The sequence below is a fragment of the Cherax quadricarinatus genome, chromosome 1 (genome assembly GCF_038502225.1).
Source record: "Cherax quadricarinatus isolate ZL_2023a chromosome 1, ASM3850222v1, whole genome shotgun sequence".
NCBI classification, from domain to species: domain Eukaryota; kingdom Metazoa; phylum Arthropoda; class Malacostraca; order Decapoda; family Parastacidae; genus Cherax; species Cherax quadricarinatus.
Genome location: NC_091292.1, coordinates 34,395,016 through 34,420,002, shown reverse-complemented (window position 1 = coordinate 34,420,002; position 24,987 = coordinate 34,395,016). Strand labels below are relative to the sequence as shown.

Sequence of the window (24,987 nt, the reverse complement as noted above, 5' to 3'; positions counted from 1 at the left end):
GGAAGAGCAAGCCACGACCAGTGCTGTCAGTCGTGCAGGAAGAGCAAGCCACGGCCAGTGCTGTCAGTCGTGCAGGAAGAGCAAGCCACGACCAGTGCTGTCAGTCGTGCAGGAAGAGCAAGCCACGACCAGTGCTGTCAGTCGTGCAGGAAGAGCAAGCCACGACCAGTGCTCTCAGTCGTGCAGGAAGAGCAAGCCACGACCAGTGCTCTCAGTCGTGCAGGAAGAGCAAGCCACGACCAGTGCTGTCAGTCGTGCAGGAAGAGCAAGCCATGACCAGTGCTGTCAGTCGTGCAGGAAGAGCAAGCCACGACCAGTGCTCTCAGTCGTGCAGGAAGAGCAAGCCACGACCAGTGCTGTCAGTCGTGCAGGAAGAGCAAGCCACGACCAGTGCTGTCAGTCGTGCAGGAAGAGCAAGCCACGACCAGTGCTGTCAGTCGTGCAGGAAGAGCAAGCCACGACCAGTGCTGTCAGTCGTGCAGGAAGAGCAAGCCACGACCAGTGCTGTCAGTCGTGCAGGAAGAGCAAGCCACGACCAGTGCTGTCAGTCGTGAAGGAAGAGCAAGCCACGACCAGTGCTGTCAGTCGTGCAGGAAGAGCAAGCCATGACCAGTGCTGTCAGTCGTGCAGGAAGAGCAAGCCACGACCAGTGCTCTGAGTCGTGAAGGAAGAGCAAGCCACGACCAGTGCTGTCAGTCGTGCAGGAAGAGCAAGCCACGACCAGTGCTGTTAGTCGTGCAGGAAGAGCAAGCCACGACCAGTGCTGTCAGTCGTGCAGGAAGAGCAAGCCACGACCAGTGCTGTCAGTCGTGCAGGAAGAGCAAGCCACGACCAGTGCTGTTAGTCGTGCAGGAAGAGCAAGCCACGACCAGTGCTGTTAGTCGTGCAGGAAGAGCAAGCCACGACCAGTGCTGTCAGTCGTGCAGGAAGAGTAAGCCACGACCAGTGCTGTCAGTCGTGCAGGAAGAGTAAGCCACGACCAGTGCTGTCAGTCGTGCAGGAAGAGCAAGCCACGACCAGTGCTGTCAGTCGTGCAGGAAGAGCAAGCCACGACCAGTGCTGTCAGTCGTGTAGGAAGAGCAAGCCACGACCAGTGCTGTCAGTCGTGCAGGAAGAGCAAGCCACGACCAGTGCTGTCAGTCGTGCAGGAAGAGTAAGCCACGACCAGTGCTGTCAGTCGTGCAGGAAGAGCAAGCCACGACCAGTGCTGTCAGTCGTGCAGGAAGAGCAAGCCACGACCAGTGCTGTCAGTCGTGCAGGAAGAGCAAGCCACGACCAGTGCTGTCAGTCGTGCAGGAAGAGCAAGCCACGACCAGTGCTGTCAGTCGTGCAGGAAGAGCAAGCCACGACCAGTGCTGTCAGTCGTGCAGGAAGAGTAAGCCACGACCAGTGCTGTCAGTCGTGCAGGAAGAGCAAGCCACGACCAGTGCTGTTAGTCGTGCAGGAAGAGCAAGCCACGACCAGTGCTGTTAGTCGTGCAGGAAGAGCAAGCCACGACCAGTGCTGTTAGTCGTGCAGGAAGAGCAAGCCACGGCCAGTGCTGTTAGTCGTGCAGGAAGAGCAAGCCACGACCAGTGCTGTTAGTCGTGCAGGAAGAGCAAGCCACGACCAGTGCTGTCAGTCGTGCAGGAAGAGCAAGCCACGACCAGTGCTGTCAGTCGTGCAGGAAGAGCAAGCCACGACCAGTGCTGTCAGTCGTGCAGGAAGAGCAAGCCACGACCAGTGCTGTCAGTCGTGCAGGACGAGAAAGCCACGACCAGTGCTGTCAGTCGTGCAGGAAGAGCAAGCCACGACCAGTGCTGTCAGTCGTGCAGGAAGAGCAAGCCACGACCAGTGCTGTCAGTCGTGCAGGAAGAGCAATGTATACAAGTTTAGGTAACATAAATCACATGCTGCTATATAGAACGCTCTCTGCATGCAGAGCATTTCGGGCAAATTAGGTCAATTTTGTCCTCAGGATGCGACCCACACCAGTCCAATAACATCATTTACCTATTTCACTGATAGATGAACATGGTCAGCAGGTATCTTAAGGAAACACATCCTAATGCTTCCACCCGTACCGGGGATCAACCCCCGGACCTCAGTGTGTGAGCTGAGTGCGCTAGCGATTGAGCAATGGTACAAGTTATCGGTGTAAATGACTCCAGTCTTGAAGATTAAGACATATGTGCAACAACTGGGTATTTTTTTTTTAATGACACGTTTCGCTTACACAGTAGACTTCTTCAGTCAAATACAAAGGGAGCAGTAGTAATGAAATAAAAATGATGTAATCAGTCCATCAACCTTGGATAGAAAGCATTTGGAAAAATAAACACAAGCAGTATAATGTGATCCTTTAATGACAACGTTTCGCTCACACAGTGGACTTTATCAAGTCACAAACAGATCTACCTGGGTGAAAGGTTCGCGAGTATTTATAGGTTGGAGTCAGGCGGAGAATGCTGGGTAGGTTGGACCTGATAAGGACCTGCACAGGACTAGCGAGTGCGTATGTAGTTATGTGAGATAACGATGAAGAAGGTTCTTGGCAAGGGGTTCAGCTATGTTATAGAAGCCGTTGTTTTGGTTGAAGTTGTTGGATATACAGATATGTGACGATTCCCGAACTCTGCGCCACTTAGTGTCGTACTGGCGAAGCTATACATGGAACATCTGGAAGCCGAGCGATTTTCCACTATTATTCCCTCTTCTGTCACCTGGCACCGTTATATTGACAATATTCTCATCATAACTCCCAGACGCTTCAACGTTCAAGCTCTCCAAAAAGCTCAACCAGGTCAAGTCCTCAATTCAGTTTATACTTGAAGAAGTCGGCAACACTCTTCCTTTCCTTGGTGTTCTTCTCTGAAAAGCTGACCATGAACTTCGTTTTAAAGTCTATCGAAAACCCACCAAGATGATGATCTCCACTTCTCTCGCCACGACACCAAAATTAAACGTTCTGCAATTATAGGCACTGCAGATCTGCAGCAGTGAGTTCCTTGAGGAAGAATGCTCTCTTATTTAACAAGTATTTTCTAAACTTCATTATCCTCGTCACTTCTAGACTGCAGACGACGGGCATATAATATCTTTAACACACCCAGAGAAGACACTGCCAAGAGGAAATATATAGCCCTCCCCATCAACTACATTGCCAAACACGTTTTCAGCATTTTTTTCCAATACTACATTCAAAGTACCTACCTCCACATCCACCATCAAGGACATTACCAGTAATAGAGAGGACAAGCTTCAAACCTCTGCAGGGGCATACATAATCCCTTGTAATGACTGCAGTAAATTGTACATGGGCGAAACATCCATAGACCTACAAAAATGTATTTCAGAACGCCACTATGCAGGCAGATCGGACGATTTAAGGAATGCCTGTGTTCAACACCGAAATTCACACGACCATTTAATCAACTACAGAAACCCAAGATTTATCACCAGAGAAGACAACACTCAATACCGAAGAATCCTGGAATCATCACTTATCTGTATATCCAACAACTTCACCAGAACAACGGCTTCTATAACATAGCTGAACACCTTGCCAAGAAACTCCATCATTATCCCACATAACTACATAGGCACCAGCAGGTCCTGTGCAGGTCCTTATCAGATCTAACCCACCCAGCATTCTCCACCTGGCTCCATGCTGTAAATACTCACGTACCTTTCACCCAGGCAGATCTGTTTGTGGCTTGATAAAATCCATTGTGTGGATTTCGTTGTCAGTAAAGGATCACATTATACTGCTTATGTGTTTATTTTTCCGTTGTCTCCGTATTTTATATAATTCATTTCCACCATACTTTCCTTAATTTGAAAAAATAATTATTATAATAAATATTGGTTTATAATGAATCAATAAACAAAGACCAGTTCACACGCAACACAACAACCACCCAGGGGACCAGTACACACGCAACACAACCACCCAGGGGACCAGTACAAACGCAACACAACAACAACCCAGGGGACCAGTACACACGCAACACAACAACCACCCAGGGGACCAGTTCACACGCAACACAACCACCCAGGGGACCAGTTCACACGCAACACAACCACCCAGGGGACCAGTACACACGCAACACAACCACCACCCAGGGGACCAGTACACACGCAACACAACAACCACCCAGGGGACCAGTACACACGTAACACAACCACCCAGGGGACCAGTTCACACAACAACCACCCAGGGGACCAGTACACACGCAACACAACCACCCAGGGGACCAGTACAGCAACGGGGGACCAGTACACACGCAACACAACCACCAGGGGACCAGTACACACGCAACACAACCACCCAGGGACCAGTCAACACACGCACCACCACCACCCAGGGGACCAGTACACACGCAACACAACCACCCAGGGGACCAGTACACACGCAATACAACCACCCAGGGGACCAGTACACACGCAACACAATCACCCAGGGGACCAGTACACACGCAACACAACCACCCAGGGGACCAGTACACACGCAACACAACCACCCAGGGGACCAGTACACACGCAACACAACCACCCAGGGGACCAGTACACACGCAACACAACCACCCAGGGGACCAGTACACACGCAACACAACCACCCAGGGGACCAGTACACACGCAACACAACAACCACCCAGGGGACCAGTACACACGCAACACAACCACCCAGGGGACCAGTACACACGCAACACAACCACCCAGGGGACCAGTACACACGCAACACAACAACCACCCAGGGGACCAGTACACACGCAACACAACAACCACCCAGGGGACCAGTACACACGCAACACAACCACCCAGGGGACCAGTACACACGCAACACAACCACCCAGGGGACCAGTACACACGCAACACAACCACCCAGGGGACCAGTACACACGCAACACAACAGCCACCCAGGGGACCAGTACACACGCAACACAACCACCCAGGGGACCAGTACACACGCAACACAACCACCCAGGAGACCAGTACACACGCAACACAACAATCACCCAGGGGACCAGTACACACGCAACACAACACCCAGGGGACCATTACACACGCAACACAACACACCACCCAGGGGACCAGTACACACGCAACACAACCAACAACCACCCAGGGGACCAGTACCCAGGGGACCAGTACACACGCAACACAACCACCCAGGGGACCAGTACACACGCACACACGCAACACAACCACCCAGGGGACCAGTTCACACGCAACACAACCACCCAGGGGACCAGCACACACGCAACACAACCACCCAGGGGACCAGTACACACGCAACACAACCACCCAGGGGACCAGTACACATGCAACACAACCACCCAGGGGACCAGTACACATGCAACACAACCACCCAGGGGACCAGTACACATGCAACACAACAACCACCCAGGGGACCAGTACACATGCAACACAACAACCACCCAGGGGACCAGTACACATGCAACACAACAACCACCCAGGGGACCAGTAAACATGCAGCACAACAACCACCCCCACAACACAGTACACATGCAACCAACCACCCCGGGGACCAGTACACACGCAACACAACCACCCAGGGGACCAGTACACATGCAACACAACCACCCAGGGGACCAGTACACATGCAACACAACAACCCAGGGGACCAGTACACATGCAACACAACAACCACCCAGGGGACCAGTAAACATGCAGCACAACAACCACCCCCAATGGACCAGTGCACACGCAACACAACAACCACCCAGGGGACCAGTACACATGCAACACAACCACCCACGGGACCAGTACACATGCAACACAACCACCCAGGGGACCAGTACACACGCAACACAATCACCCAGGGAACCAGTACACACGCAACACAACAACCACCCAGGGGACCAGTACCACCCAGGGGACCAGTACACATGCAACACAACACAACACCCATGGGACCAGTACACGTGCACCACAACCACCCAGGGGACCAGTACACACGCAACACAACCACCCAGGGGACCAGTACACATGCAACACAACCACCCAGGGGACCAGTACACATGCAACACAACCACCCAGGGGACCAGTACACATGCAACACAACAACCACCCAGGGGACCAGTACACATGCAACACAACAACCACCCAGGGGACCAGTACACATGCAACACAACAACCACCCAGGGGACCAGTAAACATGCAACACAACAACCACCCCCAGGGGACCAGTGCACACGCAACACAACCACCCAGGGGACCAGTACACATGCAACACAACCACCCAGGGGACCAGTACACATGCAACACAACCACCCAGGGGACCAGTACACATGCAACACAACCACCCAGGGGACCAGTACACATGCAACACAACCACCCAGGGGACCAGTACACATGCAACACAACCACCCAGGGGACCAGTACACATGCAACACAACCACCCAGGGGACCAGTATACATGCAACGCAACCACCCATAGGACCAGTATACATGCAACACAACCACCCAGGGGACCAGTACACATGCAACACAACCACCCAGGGGACCAGTACACACGCAACACAACAACCCCACCCATGCAACCAGGGGACCAGTACACATGCAACACAACCCACCCAGGGGACCAGTACACATGCAACACAACCACCAGTACACATGCAACACAACCACCCAGGGGACCAGTACACAGGCAACAACAACCCAGGGGACCAGTACACATGCAACACAACCACCCAGGGGACCAGTACACATGCAACACAACCACCCAGGGGACCAGTACGCATGCAACACAACCACCCAGGGGACCAGTACACATGCAACACAACCACCCAGGGGACCAGTACACATGCAACACAACAACCACCCAGGGGACCAGTACACACGCAACAACAACCACCCAGGGGACCACACCAGGGGACCAGTACACGTGCAACATAACTACCCAGGGGACCAGTACACATGCAACACAACAACCACCCAGGGGACCAGTACACATGCAACACAACCACCCAGGGGACCAGTACACATGCAACACAACCACCCAGGGGACCAGTACACATGCAACACAACAACCACCCAGGGGACCAGTACACATGCAACACAACCACCCAGGGGACCAGTACACGTGCAGCACAACAACCACCCAGGGGACCAGTACACATGCAACACAACCACCCAGGGGACCAGTACACGTGCAACACAACAACCACCCAGGGGACCAGTACACATGCAACACAACCACCCAGGGGACCAGTACACATGCAACACAACCACCCAGGGGACCAGTACACATGCAACACAACCACCCAGGGGACCAGTACACATGCAACACAACCACCCAGGGGACCAGTACACATGCAACACAACAACCCAGGGGACCAGTACACACCTAACACGACCTCTATACAAGTTACACTACAGACCAACAATTCCTGAATCACTGGAGCGAGAATTCCTTCCTGAGGGAGAGGGGACGGTGGAGAGGGGGCGGGGGGCGGAGAAGGGTGAGGGGGGGAAGGGGAGAGGGGTAAGTTGTCCGTCCTTCAGTCCAAGTGGCCACTCCTGCGCTCTCTTCCACGTCAAAATAAATGAGTTGTTTTCATGCCACGAGGCGTCCTCTCCAAAACAACAATACGTCAGCGAGCCTCTACCCGTTAGAGGGGCAGTGGGGGGAAGTTTCGCCTCTGTGCCACCTGGCTGTATGGGTCACTGCCACATTCGCCTCAGGACCACCAGTGCGAGCCTTCCGACTCACTGGTTGTAAATAAGGGCGCATCCCTTAAGACAGGGAGGAAGCAATATCGTTATTCCGTGTTTAGAGAGGAAGACTCTGTTCCCTCAGTGTTATTCCTGTGGTTATTATCTATTGTATTTCTTGCTTATTAAAGCACATTGTCTCCCCCCAACCCCTACCCATTCTTTCACGATATTCAAATGACTATAGTTACGTTGATGTACAGAGGTAAAATAGTTATCCTCACGCAGTTATGAGGAATACAGAGGAAACAAATACAACTACACCAATATATTGCAGCAGACAAACACGTGAGGAACGGATACGCTGACGGCAGAGGACAGTTACGACTTCAGTTGCTCACAAAAACTGTTGGGGCCACATGTGCCACTCTGAGCTGTGTTTGTACGCCTTCTTACTACACATTCTTCTTCTCCCTGTTTAGTTTTGTATTTATATTGAGATTAAGATAAAGAAAACACTCGAGGATAAATCTTAACGTCTTCAAGTTTCTAAGAGAGGATAAAGAACTTTGTGTCCGCTTGGCCAGTCATTTGTCTTGTGTCATTCACTTATCAGTAAAAGACTACCGTGTGTGTGTGTGTGTGTGTGTGTGTATGTGTGTGTGTGTGTGTGTGTGTGTGTGTGTGTGTACACGTGTGTATACTGTGTACACGTGTATGTATACTGTGTACACGTGTATGTATACTGTGTACACGTGTATGTAAACTGTGTACACGGGTGTGTAAACGTGTGTACACGTGTGTGTAAACGTGTATACAAGTTTGTGTGTGTGTGTGTGTGTGTGTGTGCGTGTGTGTGTGTGTGTGTGTGTGTGTGTGTGTGTGTGTGTGTGTGTGCGCGTGTGCGCGCGCGTGTGTGTGCCTGCCATTGAGCTTGCGTGCCTGTCTGTACTTGTCTGAGAGACAAGGCTGTCGACTCAAACTTGGCCCAATCAAAGTAAGATTGTGGTCAAACGGTGCTCAAGACAAGGTCTTGAAGCTGAGAACATACTTGAGGGGCACCACAAGCTGCCAGCGTCTGCACCTGGTTCAGGACAGAGCGGAAAGGGAACACCTAAGGAAGTTTTCAAAAACTTGCAGAACAAAAGAAACGGGGGATTGGGGAAGGTAGGGGTGGGGGTGGGGGGGGGAGCACACAGCATCCAGATATCTCCCATGGACCTCAGCATTCCCAGCTCAAGGTCCACCTCCACTTCCCAACAAGAACAGTAACTATATATCAGCATTAACCTTCCCTCTACTGACAGCCTGAACGCCACAAAACAGAACATTGTATAAGAAAAGCGCTCAGAGTGTGGGACTCATTTACATTTTGAATACGGTATTATAGACAATAGCATCTTGAGTAGATGAACAGAGATGAGTTATATTACACAGTGGGCACAAAAATAAGAAAACCCAAACACACACACACACACACACACACACACACACACACACACACATACACGAGCTAGATGCCTCGAAGGCAGTGATACTGGATAATATCTCCCTGAATGCTCTTAGAGACGGAGTGGAAGTACTATGTGAACCACTAGCAACAATCTGCAACAAGCCAGCCGATTCAGGGCAACTGCCATAAGTGTGGAAGACAGCAAATGTAGTCCCATTATTTAAGAAAGGAGACACAGGTAGCATTAAACTACAAAGTAATATCCCCAACATGCACAGTATGCAAGGCTTTACAGAAGATTATCAGAAGAATAGTGGAACACCTGGAAAAGACTGGGTTCGCAAAAAACAAGCAGCTCGACTTTAAAGATGGTAAAGCCTGTCTCATAAAGTCAGAGTTCTACGACAACGTAACAGAAGTGAAGCAGAAGAGAGAGGGATGGGTAAATAACATATTTTTGGAATGTAAAGAAGCTTTAACACAGCGTCACACAAGAATCTGTGAAATAAATGTAGAAGAGGAGGAAAGAATAACAGGAAAGGCACTACACTGGATCAGAATACTTAGCAAGAATGAAACAACGTATTATTATCGGAGAAGAGGTATCAAAATTGGTACATGGGACAAGTGAGGTTCCACAGCAATCAATACTAGGACGTGAATGACATGACGGAAAGGAGACAATCTGAGATATCTCAGCTCATAGACTAACTGAACTAAATTTGATAACAGAGGAAAAAGGACTAAAGGGTGATGTGAAAGACATACAAATACTGAGAGGAATTAACAGGGTGGACGGAGGCAGATTGTTCGAGAGATGGGAAACAGGAATACGAGGGCACAACTGGAAGCTGAAAACAGATAAGTCACAGGTATGTTATGAAGTATTTCTTCAGTCTTAGAGCAGTAAGGAAGTGGAATGACCTATACAGTGGAGTGGAAGAAGCAGGATCGACATATAGCTTTAAGAGGTTCAATAAGGCTTTTGAAGACAGGAGAGAGTGAATCTAGTAGCATCCATGGAGACGGTGGGGCTAGGAGTGCAGACTCGACCCCTGCAACCACATACACGTGCGTACATATAGGTTAACACACACACACACACACACACACACACACACACACACACACACACACACACACACACACATACACACACATACACACACACATACACACACACACACACCAACACACACACACACACACACCAAAACACACACACACACACACACACACCAACACACACACCAACACACACACACCAACACACAGCAACACACCAACACACACCAACACACACCACACAGCAACACACACACACACACACACACACACCACACACACACACACACACACACCAACACACACACACACCAACACACACACACACCAACACACACAGCAACACACACACACACACACACACACCAACACACACACACCAACACACACACACCAACACACACACACACCATCCCATCACACACACAGGCAGGATCCATACATAGCTTTAAGCAGAGGTATGATAAAGCTCACGGCTCAGGGAGAGTGACCTAGTAGCGATCAGTGAAGAGGCGGGGCCAGGAGCTCGGACTCGACCCCCGCAACCTCAACTAGGTGAGTACACACACCAACACACACCAACACACACACACGTGCTCATATACAACAGGCCTAGTGTCTAATCGACATGTGCCTAGGACAAAATGGTAACTAACACAGACACACAGACACACACACGTGTGTGTATGTGTGTGTGTGTCTGTGTGTGTGATAGGACATAGCAAAAAGAGGTCGCAATTGGAAGCTGAAGACTCAGATGAGTCACATGGATGTTAGGAAGTATTTTTTCAGTCGTAGTTGCCAGGAAGTGGAATAGTCTTGAGAGTGATGTAGTGGAGGCAGGGTCCATACATAACTTTATAAGAGGTATGATAAAGCTCATGGAACAGGGAGAGAGTGGACTTCGTAGCGACAAGTGAAGAGGCGGGGCCAGGAGCTATGAATCGACCCCTGCAACCACAATTAGGTGAGTACAGTTGGGCGAGTACGTGTGTGTATGAGGGAGGGGGTTCCCCAAGGGCCAGTCCTCTGGCCGGAGTTGTTTCTTGTACATGTGAATGACATGACAGAAGGGATAGTCAGAGGTGTCCTTGTTCGCAGACGACGTTAAACTAATGAGAACACAAGCGGACGGGGATTAGGAAAGACTACAAAGAGATTTGGACAGGCTGCAAACCTTGTCCTGCAAATGGCTCCGGGAGTTCAAACCCAGCATATGCAAAGTTATGAAGCTTGAGGAAGGACAAAGAAGACCACAGACGGAGCACAAGCTCAGGTACCAAGACCTACAAATCTCACTCAATATAAAGCATCTAGGGGTGAGTATCACACCGAGCACATTCCCTGAGGCGCACATCATCCAAATAACTGCTGCAGCACATGGGCGCCTGGCAAACCGCTCACCTGGTAACTTTACTTACTCACCAGGTGAAGGTGAGCAACTCTAAATGCAGAGTTACCTGTAGGTAGCTTGAACTATAAATACCTGGGCACCTTGAACTATAAATTCCTGGGTACCTTGAACTGTAAATACCTGGGTACCTTGAACTATAAACACCTGGGTACCTTGAGCTATAAATACCTGGGTACCTTGAACTATAAATACCTGGGTACCTTGAACTGTAAATACCTGGGTACCTTGAACTATAAACACCTGGGTACCTTGAACTATAAACACCTGGGTACCTTGAACTATAAATACCTGGGTACCTTGAACTATAAATACCTGGGTACCTTGAACTATAAATACCTGGGTACCTTGAACTATAAATACCTGGGTACCTTGAGCTATAAATACCTGGGTACCTTGAGCTATAAATACCTGGGTACCTTGAGCTATAAATACCTGGGTACCTTGAACTATAAATACCCGGGTACCTTGAACTATAAATACCTGGGTATCTGTAGGTACCTTGAACTATAGGTACCTGGGGATCTTTTAATGGGGGACTGAGGAAGATGATTTTCACTTGATACGAGTGTGTTTCGTTTTTGTTGTTTGTGCAAGTAGTGTTTGTTTTTGTTTACTTTGCCAAGATCATGATCTACCAGGTCACATCACTGAGTGATCTACCAGGTCACATCACTGAGTGATCTACCAGGTCACATCACTGAGTGATCTACCAGGTCACATCACTGAGTGATTTACCAGGTCACATCACTGAGTGATTTACCAGGTCACATCACTGAGTGATTTACCAGGTCACATCACTGAGTGATTTACCAGGTCACATCACTGAGTGATTTACCAGGTCACATCACTGAGTGATCTACCAGGTCACATCACTGAGTGATTTACCAGGTCACATCACTGAGTGATTTACCAGGTCACATCACTGAGTAATCTACCAGGTCACATCACTGAGTGATTTACCAGGTCACATCACTGAGTGATTTACCAGGTCACATCACTGAGTGATTTACCAGGTCACATCACTGAGTGATTTACCAGGTCACATCACTGAGTGATTTACCAGGTCACATCACTGAGTGATTTACCAGGTCACATCACTGAGTGATTTACCAGGTCACATCACTGAGTGATTTACCAGGTCACATCACTGAGTGATTTACCAGGTCACATCACTGAGTGATTTACCAGGTCACATCACTGAGTGATTTACCAGGTCACATCACTGAGTGATTTACCAGGTCACATCACTGAGTGATTTACCAGGTCACATCACTGAGTGATTTACCAGGTCACATCACTGAGTGATTTACCAGGTCACATCACTGAGTGATTTACCAGGTCACATCACTGAGTGATCTACCAGGTCACATCACTGAGTGATTTACCAGGTCAAAGCTCTGAGTGATCTACCAGGTCACATCACTGAGTGATCTACCAGGTCACATCACTGAGTGATTTACCAGGTCACATCACTGAGTGATTTACCAGGTCACATCACTGAGTAATCTACCAGGTCAAAACATTCTTCAAACTCACGGTCTCCTCCTACTACCATCGCCAATACTACCACCATCACCACTGCTACTACCATCGCCGCTACTGCTACCATCGTCGCTACTACCACCATCGCCACTACTACCACCATCGCCACTACTACCACCATCGCCACTACTACCACCATCGCCACTACTACCACCATCGCCACTACTACCACCATCGCCACTACTACCACCATCGCCACTACTACCACCATCGCCACTACTACCACCATCGCCACTACTACCACCATCGCCACTACTTCCACCATCGCCACTACTACCACCATCGCCATTGCTACCACCATTAATACTAATAGAATTGCCCCCATAACCATTACCTTTACTATTGCTACCACAAACATCGTCACCACAACTACCACCACCATCACCACCGTCATTGCTACAACCATCATCACCGTTACAACTACTACAACCATCACCACCGTCATTACTACAACTATCACCACCGTCACTACCACTACAACCACCACCACTGTCACTGCCACCACAGCCACCACCACCGTCACTACCACTACAACCACCACCATCCTCACTACCACCACCACCGTCACTACCACCACAGCCACCACCATCGCTCGTTCAACCCGCTGTCGAGTCGTATAATTTACGCGAATAATTCTTCCCAAGATAATCACTATCATCTGAACACAAACAAAAAATTTTCCCTTTTGCTCTAAAGTTTGCAAAGAATAACTAAGTGACAATAAACACAATGTTGCCACTTATGTTCACTGAACATCCTTGAAGTTAGTCGCTCCTCACACAAGAGCAGGAATAGTGACGTCTCGTTGCCCATAAATGTTCCCTACGAAAGTAAAAGACTGGGCAGGCGATGCAAAATGCCGCCAATAAAAAGTAGGGGCGCCATTGGTACACTAAGAGAAAACACCATAAGTGTCCGGGGCCCAAAACTGTTCAACAGCCTCCCATCAAGCATTAGGGGAATTGCCAATAAACCCCTGGCTGCCTTCAAGAGAGAGCTGGACAGATACCTAAAGTCAGTGCCGGATCAGCCGGGCTGTGGCTCGTACGTCGGACTGCGTGCGGCCAGCAGTAACAGCCTAGTTGATCAGGCCCTGATCCATCGGGAGGCCTGGTCATGGACCGGGCCGCGGGGGCGTTGATCCCCGGAATAACCTCCAGGTAACCTCCAGGTAACCTGTGACTGCTCTCCAGGGTTTTTGTACCTCTCGGAGCCCAGCCTGAGCCCAGGCCGCCATGTCGACTGCATTGTCCATGAGGTTGTTGTTGCTAGCAGCCCGCAGGCCTACGAGATCACAACCTGCCTGATCAGGTACTTGTTGAAGATAGTGGTTCATTTTATTCTTGAAGACTTCTACTTTTGTTTCGGAAGTATTTCTGGAATCTGATGGTTGCAGGTGATATCTCATGTTAGCTGGTGACATCTGATCGTAGCAGGTGATACCTGATCTTAGCAGGTGACATCTGCTGGTAACAGGTGAAATAGTTGTCAATCACAGAAGTTGACATAGCGTTCTCTTGTGCAAGACAGGTATACAATACCGACAAGATAAAAGTTAAGACACTTGTTCAATATCTGGTAATCATTATTGTAGACGTTTCGCCATCCAGTGGCTTTATCAATACAGATTCTTGGACATAATTAAATTCATCCAACTTAAATCAGTTATTTCTGGTTCTTACCTGGTTCGACACCCTCAGTATTTTATTAATATCTCCTTTGTTTATGCCCGTCATCCACTTATACACTTCAGTGATATCTCCCCTCATTCTACGTCTCTCCAGAGAGTGGAGATCATAATTTTGAAGGGGGTGAAGGGGTAAGCCAGTGGAAGGTCTCGGTCAGATGACCAAAAGCTCCAGCTCTGTGTCATCTAAGACACAAATCTTAACCTAGTACGCAGAATTCATTTTACCCCTTAAGTTAAGTTTTCAGTAGAAATTAACTTTCCTAAAATAAACCAAATTTAATTTGACAGACGAATACTAAGGGATTGAACCCCTTCAATGAAGGTTAACCTTGATACTTGTTCAGTCCCTTAACCTTGATAGTTATTTTCTCTTAACCTTGACAGTTGTTCAGTCTCTTAACCATGATAGCTGTTCAGTCCCATAACCTTGATAGGTGTTTTGTCCCTCAGTTATGACAGAAGGATTTAGTCCCTTAGCCTTCATGAAAGGTGTTCAGTCCCTTAACCTTGACAAAGGTATTCAATCCTTTAACCTTGACAGATGGTGATCAGTCCCTTCAGGAAGCGATCAACTATCACCTTGTCAAGGCTGGGGGACACAAGACATTAAAATTACTATCCCCACATCCATTGTCTCCAGTGTTATAGTGTCCTCTGTTATTTTTTCAAAATACCTGCTGCGCAGGCGAAAAGTTTCGTGAAACAAGCGATGCAGGTGTTGCAGCTGTATCATGTTTATCAGCTTGTAATTACTGTACATCATTAACATATATTTTACTATGATACTGCCAATATATCTTTGATCAGTCTAAATTTAGATAGTATTCAATATCGAGGAAATGCATTTTATATATATATATATATATATATATATATATATATATATATATATATATATATATATATATATATATATATGTGTGAGGAACACATGCAAGGAAAATTCTAACGCGGGTGTTCTGACGACAATTTTGATCTAACGCGGGTGTTCTGACGACAATTTTGATCTAACGCGAGCGTTCTGACGACAATGTTCATTAAACGTAGGTGTTCTAATGAAACTTTTTCTCTAACACAGGTATTGTGACGACAATTTGGTTTTAGCAGGTGTTGTTATGACTGTGTGGATCCAACACAGGAGCTTTAATAAAAAAAAAACAGTTGCTAAAGCAGATACTGTGGTGACTGTTGTGATCAACAACAGAGAAACTGCACTGGTCTTAGAATTTGAGGTTGTCAGTCCCTCGGCCTGGAGAAGTTCAGTTCCATAGTCAGGAACTATCTGAAGATCAAGCGACAGTGCGGAGACTTAAGTACTGTCGGAAGGAGAGGTGCAGGGTAGTAGTAGTAGTAGTAGTAGTAGTAGTAGTGAGAGGCCACTGAGAGGTCATGTCCCTCTCAGATCCAACACTTCTCACTTGAAAAGCTTGAGAGGGACATGACCTCTCAGTGGCCTCTCACTACTACTACTACTACTACTACCCTGCACCTCTCCTTCCGACAGTATTTAAGTCTCCGCACTGTCGCTTGATCTTCAGATAGTTCCTGACTATGGAACTGAACTTCTCCAGGCCGAGGGACTGACAACCTCAAATTCTACGACTTTAAGGGTGATGGACTGATTACATCGTCTTCACATCTGCACTGGTCTTGTCTAACACGGTAGTCGTCACAACATGAATCACGACCGTAAACTCATTCCTCAGAGAACAGACGTAAATATCTGCGGTTCCAACCTACTCTTGAATAACTTATGTGACATGTCAGATGCCGTGCTCCTGAAGTGAATGTGACCTGACCTGACTAGGTTAGGGCGTTAGCTTAAGCAGGTAGAATTGGACCTGCCTCACATGGGCCAGTAGACCTGCTGCAATGTTCCTTCTGTCTTATGTTCTTATATCAAGACATCTTATTAGTTAAAATAAGATATCAGATACTTTAAGCAAATTTCCTAAATTTACTTGTAACAGATAACCTAAATGTAGATATAAGTCCAAATGTATTCCTGTTAAGCCTTTTGGGGCCTAGTTCCTAGGCCTTTTGTGTATCCATATGTTCTTGCGCTACCTTCCGTAGGATGGATATTGCCTGCACAATAAACTAGCCGCTTCGGCGGCAAAATCTAAATCTAATCTTAAAACCTCCATTTAAAGCAGTGAAGAGCGATCAAAGTCTGAACTTCAACGACGAAGTCACTGAAATATTGTCTTTATGATATATTGTCTTCACTGTTTATGATATATTGTTGTCACTATGATATATTGTCCTCACTGTTTGAATAACGTTTAAATTTCGTGTTGACAAGGGAAGGGAGACGCAGGTGAGAGTAATGACGTTGATGTATTAATCGTGTGTGTGTGTGTGTGTGTGTGTGTGTGTGTGTGTGTGTGTGTGTGTGTGTGTGTGTGTGTGTGTGTGTGTGTGTGTGTGTGTGTGTGTGTGTGTCGGAGTGGTGCTGGATGTCCATCTTGCTCCCAGCTCGTCACGCTCCTAAATTACTGACATATTTTGGTAGACAGAAGTGTAAGGTACCATTGATGGTGAGGGAAGGTGAATGAGTGGAGGTAGTGAGGGGAGGTGGAGGCCTGGTCGTGGACCCCGGAATACCCTCCAGGTTGGTAGGTAGTGAGGGGTAGTGGAGGTAGCGAGGGGTAGTGGAGGTAGCGAGAGGTAGTGGAGGTAGTGTGGGGTAGTGGAGGTAGCGAGGGGTAGTGGAGGTAGCGAGGGGTAGTGGAGGTAGCGAGGGGTAGTGGAGGTAGCGAGGGGTAGTGGAGGTGGCGAGGGGTAGTGGAGGTAGCGAGGGGTAGCGGAGGTAGCGAGGGGTAGCGGAGGTAGCGAGGGGTAGTGGAGGTAGCGAGGGGTAGTGGAGGTAGCGAGGGGTAGTGGAGGTAGCGAGGGGTAGTGGAGGTAGCGAGGGGTAGTGGAGGTAGCGAGGGGTAGTGGAGGTAGCGTGGGGTAGTGGAGGTAGCGAGGGGTAGTGGAGGTGGCGAGGGGTAGTGGAGGTGACGAGGGGTAGTGGAGGTAGCGAGGGGTAGGGGAGGTAGCGAGGGGTAGTGGAGGTAGCGAGGGGTAGCGGAGGTAGCGAGGGGTAGTGGAGGTAGCGAGGGGTAGCGGAGGTAGCGAGGGGTAGTGGAGGTAGCGAGGGGTAGTGGAGGTAGCGAGGGGCAGTGGAGGTAGCGAGGGGTAGTGGAGGTAGCGAGGGGTAGTGGAGGTAGCGAGGGGTAGTGGAGGTAGCGAGGGGTAGTGGAGGTAGCGAGGGGTAGTGGAGGTAGCGAGGGGTAGTGGAGGTAGCGAGGGGTAGTGGAGGTAGCGAGGGGTAGTGGAGGTAGCGAGGGGTAGTGGAGGTAGCGAGGGGTAGTGGAGGTAGCGAGGGTAGTGGAGGTAGCGAGGGGGAGGTTACTTTTAATAACTAGCAAAATAATCTACAGCACCTCAGTTTTCTACCACAGTCACCAAGTGTTACACACAATATAACAATCTCGCAGGACGGTAACATTTTAGTACATTTCTTTCCTGGATGCGACCCACAATAGTCTGCTTACATACTGGTACCTCTTGTCACTGCTAGTTGGGCAGGGGAAGCAGGAATGGATAGGGGCAGCAGGGATGGGCAGGGGCAGCAGGGGTATAAGGAAAGTTGTCCACATGTTTCTCCGTGTCAGGGAATTGAACACGGTATCTTGCAATAGTGATTGGAATGCTCATACCAGTGAAGGAAGGGAGGGAGGGAGGGAAGGGGGGGGAGGGAGGGAGGGAGGGAGGGAAGGGAGGGAGGGAGGGACGGGAGGGAGGGAAGTAAGGGAGGGAGGGAAGGGAGGGAGGGAGGGAAGGGAGGAAGGGAGGGAGAGAAGGGAGGGAGGGAGGGAAGGGAGGGAGGAAGGGAGGGAGGGAAGGGAGGGAGGGAGGGAAGGGAGGGAGGGAAGGGAGGGAGAGAAGGAAGGGAGGGAGAGAAGGAAGGAAGGGAGGGAAGGAAGGAAGGAAGGAAGAGGTTAGAGAAATTTATCCAGTATAAAAGTCAAGTTTACAAGTAAGAGTCCAGGACAGACGACCTAAGACACAGCGTCACACTGAAAGAAAATGCTCAGAGAATCGGTGAGAGAAATAACACCTTGATATGTATGTTACCCTAGTTTTTCCCAGAGGTACACACAAACACCTGCTACACAGAGGTACACACAAACACCTGCTACACAGAGGTACACACAAACACCTGCTACACAGAGGTACACACAAACACCTGCTACACAGAGGTACACACAAACACCTGCTACACAGAGGTACACACAAACACCTGCTACACAGATGTACACACAAACACCTGCTACACAGAGGTACACACAAACACCTGCTACACAGAGGTACACACAAACACCTGCTACACAGAGGTACACGCAAACACCTGCTACACAGGTACACGCAAACACCTGCTACACAGTGGTACACGCAAACACCTGCTACACAGAGGTACACGCAAACACCTGCTACACAGAGGTACACGCAAACACCTGCTACACAGAGGTACACGCAAACACCTGCTACACAGAGGTACACGCAAACACCTGCTACACAGAGGTACACGCAAACACCTGCTACACAGAGGTACACGCAAACACCTGCTACACAGAGGTACACGCAAACACCTGCTACACAGAGGTACACGCAAACACCTGCTACACAGAGGTACACGCAAACACCTGCTACACAGAGGTACACGCAAACACCTGCTACACAGAGGTACACGCAAACACCTGCTACACAGAGGTACACGCAAACACCTGCTACACAGAGGTACACGCAAACACCTGCTACACAGAGGTACACGCAAACACCTGCTACACAGAGGTACACACAAACACCTGCTACACAGAGGTACACACAAACACCTGCTACACAGAGGTACACGCAAACACCTGCTACACAGAGGTACACACAAACACCTGCTACACAGGCTAAGCGTGCAAACACAACAGCGGCATTCAGAAATCTAGATAAAGATATAGTTAATAAAACACTTTTTTTACACAAATCAGTTTTATAGGCTAAGAGCTGTTATCTTTTCTCAGCTTTTTTCAAAGCACCAGCCCTGTCTGAGGTATACTACCACCCCCAGGATGCCACCCACACCGGTGGAATAACACCCAGGTACTTACTCGTATGTGCGATACATTCTCAAGTACACAGCCCTGGTGTTAAACTTGTCCATAAAAACATACAGTGAAAGTCGAGAAAGCTCAGTGACTAACGAGATATTTAGGAAGAATACGAAAGTTAGGCCTTCCATCACTCGAAGAACGAAGAGCGAGAGGAAATATGATCACGACATACATAATATTTCAAGACAGAGACATGGTAAACGAGAGGTTAGTTTGAAATACTCATCCACACGAATATAAGAAAACATTTATTTAATATAAACTTAGTAAAGAAGTGGAATGAACTAAATTGTTCGATAACAGAAGACTTACATAGCAGATAAGACGGCCTTTCTTTTACACCAGAAAGGCAGGACCGAGAGCTAGAATTCACCTTATCCTCATGAATTTAAAGTTACATAGTTACTAACGGGTAATTGCACATACACATCAGCACTGAAAGTATGAAGACATTTCACAGAATCCAACAAAGCCTAAATAAAAAAAAAAAAAAAAAAAAAATATCACACAGAAAGGCAGATGTGCACATAAATCACATAAGAAAGGCAGATGTGCACATAAATCACATAAAGGCAGATGTGCACATAAATCACATAAGAAAGGCAGATGTGCACATAAATCACATAAAATAACTGGATAGCGAGGCTCAGGTTAGGGCATATAAGAAAAGGGAGATTATTTTCATATTAACATAATTATAGATGGGGTTGTAAAGGAAGTAGAGTCTAGGGTGTTGTGGAGAGACGTAGGATTAAAAGATAATAAATATGATACATAGTTGGTTTTTGCAGATGACGCTGTGCTCTTGGGAGATTCTGAAGAGAAGTTACAAAGATTTGGTAGATGAGTCTAGGAGTATGTAAAAGATGGAAATTAAACATGAGCATAAAAATGATCAGGATGATAAGAGTATCAAAATTTTAGACAATGAGAGATTGGATATCAGATTGGAGGGAGGGAGTATCATCCGCCTTATCGGGGGATGATACTAAGAGAGCTGAGGTGAACCAAGAACTGACGTCGGGAAAAGGGTGGGTGGTGCACTGAGACATCTGTGGAGACAAATAACTATATTCTTGGAGGCAAAAAGGTATTAAGTATGGGTTTTAAATACTGAAGCGAGGAGGAGACTGGGGGCAGTGAAGATGTGTGAATATTGTGCAAGAATTCAGAGAATGGAGATTAGTAGATGTGGGGTTACTAAAAATATTCAAAGAGCTGGGGAGAGTTTATTGAGGTGGTTTGGATATTTAGATAGGATGGAAAAAGGTAAGATTACTCATAAATTTTGGTAGGAGTGGTAGGGGTAATCCTATGAAAGGTTGGAGTGAAAGGTAAAGAGGTTTTGAATGCTTGGGGCTTTTACATCCAACAGCCTTGTGTAAGCATGTTAGGTAGAAGTGAGTGGAGACAAGTGGTTTTTATGACTTGACATGCTGTTGGAGCGTAAGTTAACATTTAGGAAGGGATTTAGGAAAACTAGTAAGCCAGACTTGAACCCCCTGTAGGTATGATGTAGAGTACCTACACTTTGAAGTAGGGGTGGGAATATTGCGGTTTAGAGAGCCATCTGAACTGAGATGTCAGTTCACTTCTGGAAGGCGAGTGATTGAATGAATAACGGTGGAAGTGTTTTCCTCTTCATCGGGTCCCCCTACCTAAGTGGGAGACGGCCGATGTGTTAAAAAAAATCTACAGAATATACGAAGTCAGCTATTTTCAATAAAGAATCATTTAAGAAACTCTACTTGACATATGTTAGGGCCATCATGACTCACGAAATCGTAATGACACGATTGCAAACAAACCATACCACGGGCGGAGATAGAACCCGCGATCAGAGAGTCTCATGCAGCCATCATGCTGGTTGCATCACCAGCAGAGCTTGCTACCACCTGCAGCTCACAAGACTGCCATTCCCACGAGCCCCCCTTCCCCTGGGGCGGGGAAGACAGCAGATCAGAGGCCTAGCCTCTCCCTACGAGCCCCGTGAGGGCAGGGAATGGGGCTAGGCCTTGGGACAGCTGGTCCCAGAAGATGAGGAGGTACTTGTTCCTTCTCCCACGGCATTCCCAAGGCAGGGAGACAAGGTCGGGTCACCATCTGGAAAAGTCCCAGGCCGAGAGAGTACCGACGAATCAAAACGAAGAAGAACCAGCATGGAGCCCCACGTGGTCAAGAGTGTAAGTCAACTTGCAGGAAGATTAGTCCCCGAGCTGAGGACATCGAGTTGTGAGGAGGAACTGAAGGAATTGAGAATGACGACTTTAGAAGAGACATACACCAAGGGAGACATATTTACGACATGCAAGATACTGAGAGGACTTGACAAAATAGGTACAGGCAGACTTTTGATATGAAGGGATCATAAATGGAAGCTAAAAACACAGATGAGCTACAAGGACAAAAGGAAATACTTTTTTTAGCAGTGCCACGATCGCACGTCCAAAGAAAATGATAGGATGGATCATGAGAACTTTCAAAACGAGAGATGCCAAGCCAATGATGATCCTTTTCAAATCACTTGTTCTCTCTAGGCTGGAATACTGCTGAACATTAACATCTCCATTCAAAGCAGGTGAAATCGCAGATCTAGAGAGTGTACAGAGATCCTTTACTGCACGTATAAGTTCTGTCAAGCACCTTAACTACTGGGAACGCTTGGAAGCACTTGACTTGTACTCGTTGTAACGCAGGAGGGAGAGATATATCATAATCTACACTTGGAAAATCTTGGAAGGAATGGTCCCAAATCTGCACACAGAAATCACTCCCTACGAAAGTAAAAGACTGGGCAGGCGATGCAAAATGCCCCCAATAAAAAGTAGGGGCGCCATTGGTACACTAAGGGAAAACACCGTAAGTGTCCGGGGCCCAAAACTGTTCAACAGCCTCTCATCAAGCATTAGGGGAATTGCCAATAAGCCCCTGGCTGCCTTCAAGAGAGAGCTGGACAGATACTTAGTCAGTGCCGGATCAGCCGGGCTGTGGCTCGTACGTTGGACTGCGTGCGGCCAGCAGTAACAGCCTAGTTGATCAGGCCCTGATCCATCGGGAGGCCTGGTCATGGACCGGGCCGCGGGGGCGTTGATCCCCGGAATAACCTCTAGGTAACCTCCAGGGGGGAAGGGGGGGTAAATAAGTGGATGGTAACTAACACGCATGAACTAGATGAGAAAGTGATAGAACAAGCTCATTACACAGTTTCAAGAGAAGGTATGACAAGGCCTATCAGGACAGCCAATAATGTCGGCGACTATAGTTGATAGGCGGGTCCAGAACTCAATCCCCGCAAACACAAGTGGATGAGTACAAATCGGTGAGTATACAACGCAACACAGGTTCCTTAATCCTCTGCCACAAACTCCGCAGAAAGAACAAACAAGGATGAAACAAACAAGAGGGAGAGGCAGGCAACCACAAACTTAAGAGAAGCCCGCCATAACCGGCAAGAAAAAGGCAGTGACATCTGATCCTTTGATCCACAAACAGACGGGATGAAAAAAAAAAAAAAAAAAAACGCTAGAGAAGGATGGGTGCGGGAAGCTGTCACTTGCTGTCAAGAACGTGAAGAGGATCTAGTGTGTATACACACACTTCGCTAAAGCCGGGTTATGTTTTGGGCAAGGGAAAACTCACTAGTAGTAAAGCTGTAAAGCTGAATATAGCGTCTGTCAAGCTTGTCTCAAACCGGGTTGTGTAGCGGTGAAGAGTATCTGGGTCATGCGATAGTGAACTGAATATCAGGGTCCCCTAAACTCGCGTCATGTGTTGGTGAACTGAATGTCAATGTTGACTAAACTTGCGTCAGGTTGTGGTCAACTGAATAGCAAAATCTGCTAAATACGGGTTATGTTTTGGTGTTGTAAATCTCTGTGGTCCTCTAAAATCCAGGTCATGTTTAGTGGAGTGGATCTGAAGGTCTGCAGAAATTTGGCCCCCAACATCCATCACTTCACACTACCTTGAGATAAACTAGATGTGAAGCTAGGCTTCTCAGGTAATCGCCTGATCAAGCAAACTGTTGTTTCTAACGGGCGGTCTGTGTAACCACTGCGTCCTGGCTGATCCTACACGAACTTTCCCAGTTTCCTCTAGAAGAACTTTACGTTCCTGCAGTGTTTCTCAGATTACCTGCAATGTGTTGACACTGTGGTCTCTAACTGTGCCCCATGAAATCCCTGCTTTTCACAAGATTTAAGAAAAGATTTATTCGCGTTTTTTTAACCCGGAGGATTAGCCACCCACGCGTCTTCGAGGTGTGTCTGTCTTATTTCCATTGGGGTCCTTCAATTTTGTTGCCCAAGATGCGACGCACACCAGTCGATTGGCACCAAGGCACCTACACTTATTGCTAGGTGAACAGAGACAGCAATTGTAAAGAAACATACCCAACGTTTCCACCCGTGCCGAGGAATGAACCACAGACTCTCGGTGTGTGAGGCGAGAGCGTTACCAACTGAGCGACGGAACACCACTTCCTCCTGAACGAGTATTCAAATATTTCCCATGTAAATATTACCAGGTTTCTTTCTTCTCCGTCAAATAAAATAAATTCCAAAGATGTAGATGTTATATTTGTGTGTTTTATTCTGTCAGTAAATAATTCCTGTATATTTTCTAGCTTCATTATCTATCTTGTCTTGAGAATAGCTACTTGCACAGCAGCAAGTCAGACGTGAGAGCAGAAAAATGTTTTCAAAGGCATCATCAATGGAGTGTCTTCTCTTGCTTTTAAAGTTCCCTTAATCTAACCTGACATTTACTTGGCCATGAGTACATTTGTCTTTGTGTTCTCTAAACTATAGGTCTCTGAAATTAATTTTCCGTTTTTTTACCAATTCCCTCTGATATATGAAAAGGTCTTATTTTTCTTTTGTCCTGGGTTCATTTTGAGATCTTCCTCTCCAAACCGAAAAAATAATTTCTGTTACCAGTAAACACTATGTTCTCCTTAACCTACTGGATAATTTTCTTGAAATCTGTTCGTAATTTTTAATAGTCTCTTATT

At 47.8% G+C, this 24,987-nt stretch overlaps 1 protein-coding gene across 2 annotated transcripts in view; it reads right to left on the bottom strand.

Moving 5' to 3' along the window:
* Positions 1-24,987, bottom strand: part of LOC128687748 (LIM/homeobox protein Lhx9) — a 573,843-nt gene that overhangs the window by 1,785 nt on the left and 547,071 nt on the right. The gene's annotated exons all lie outside the window — the stretch shown is intronic.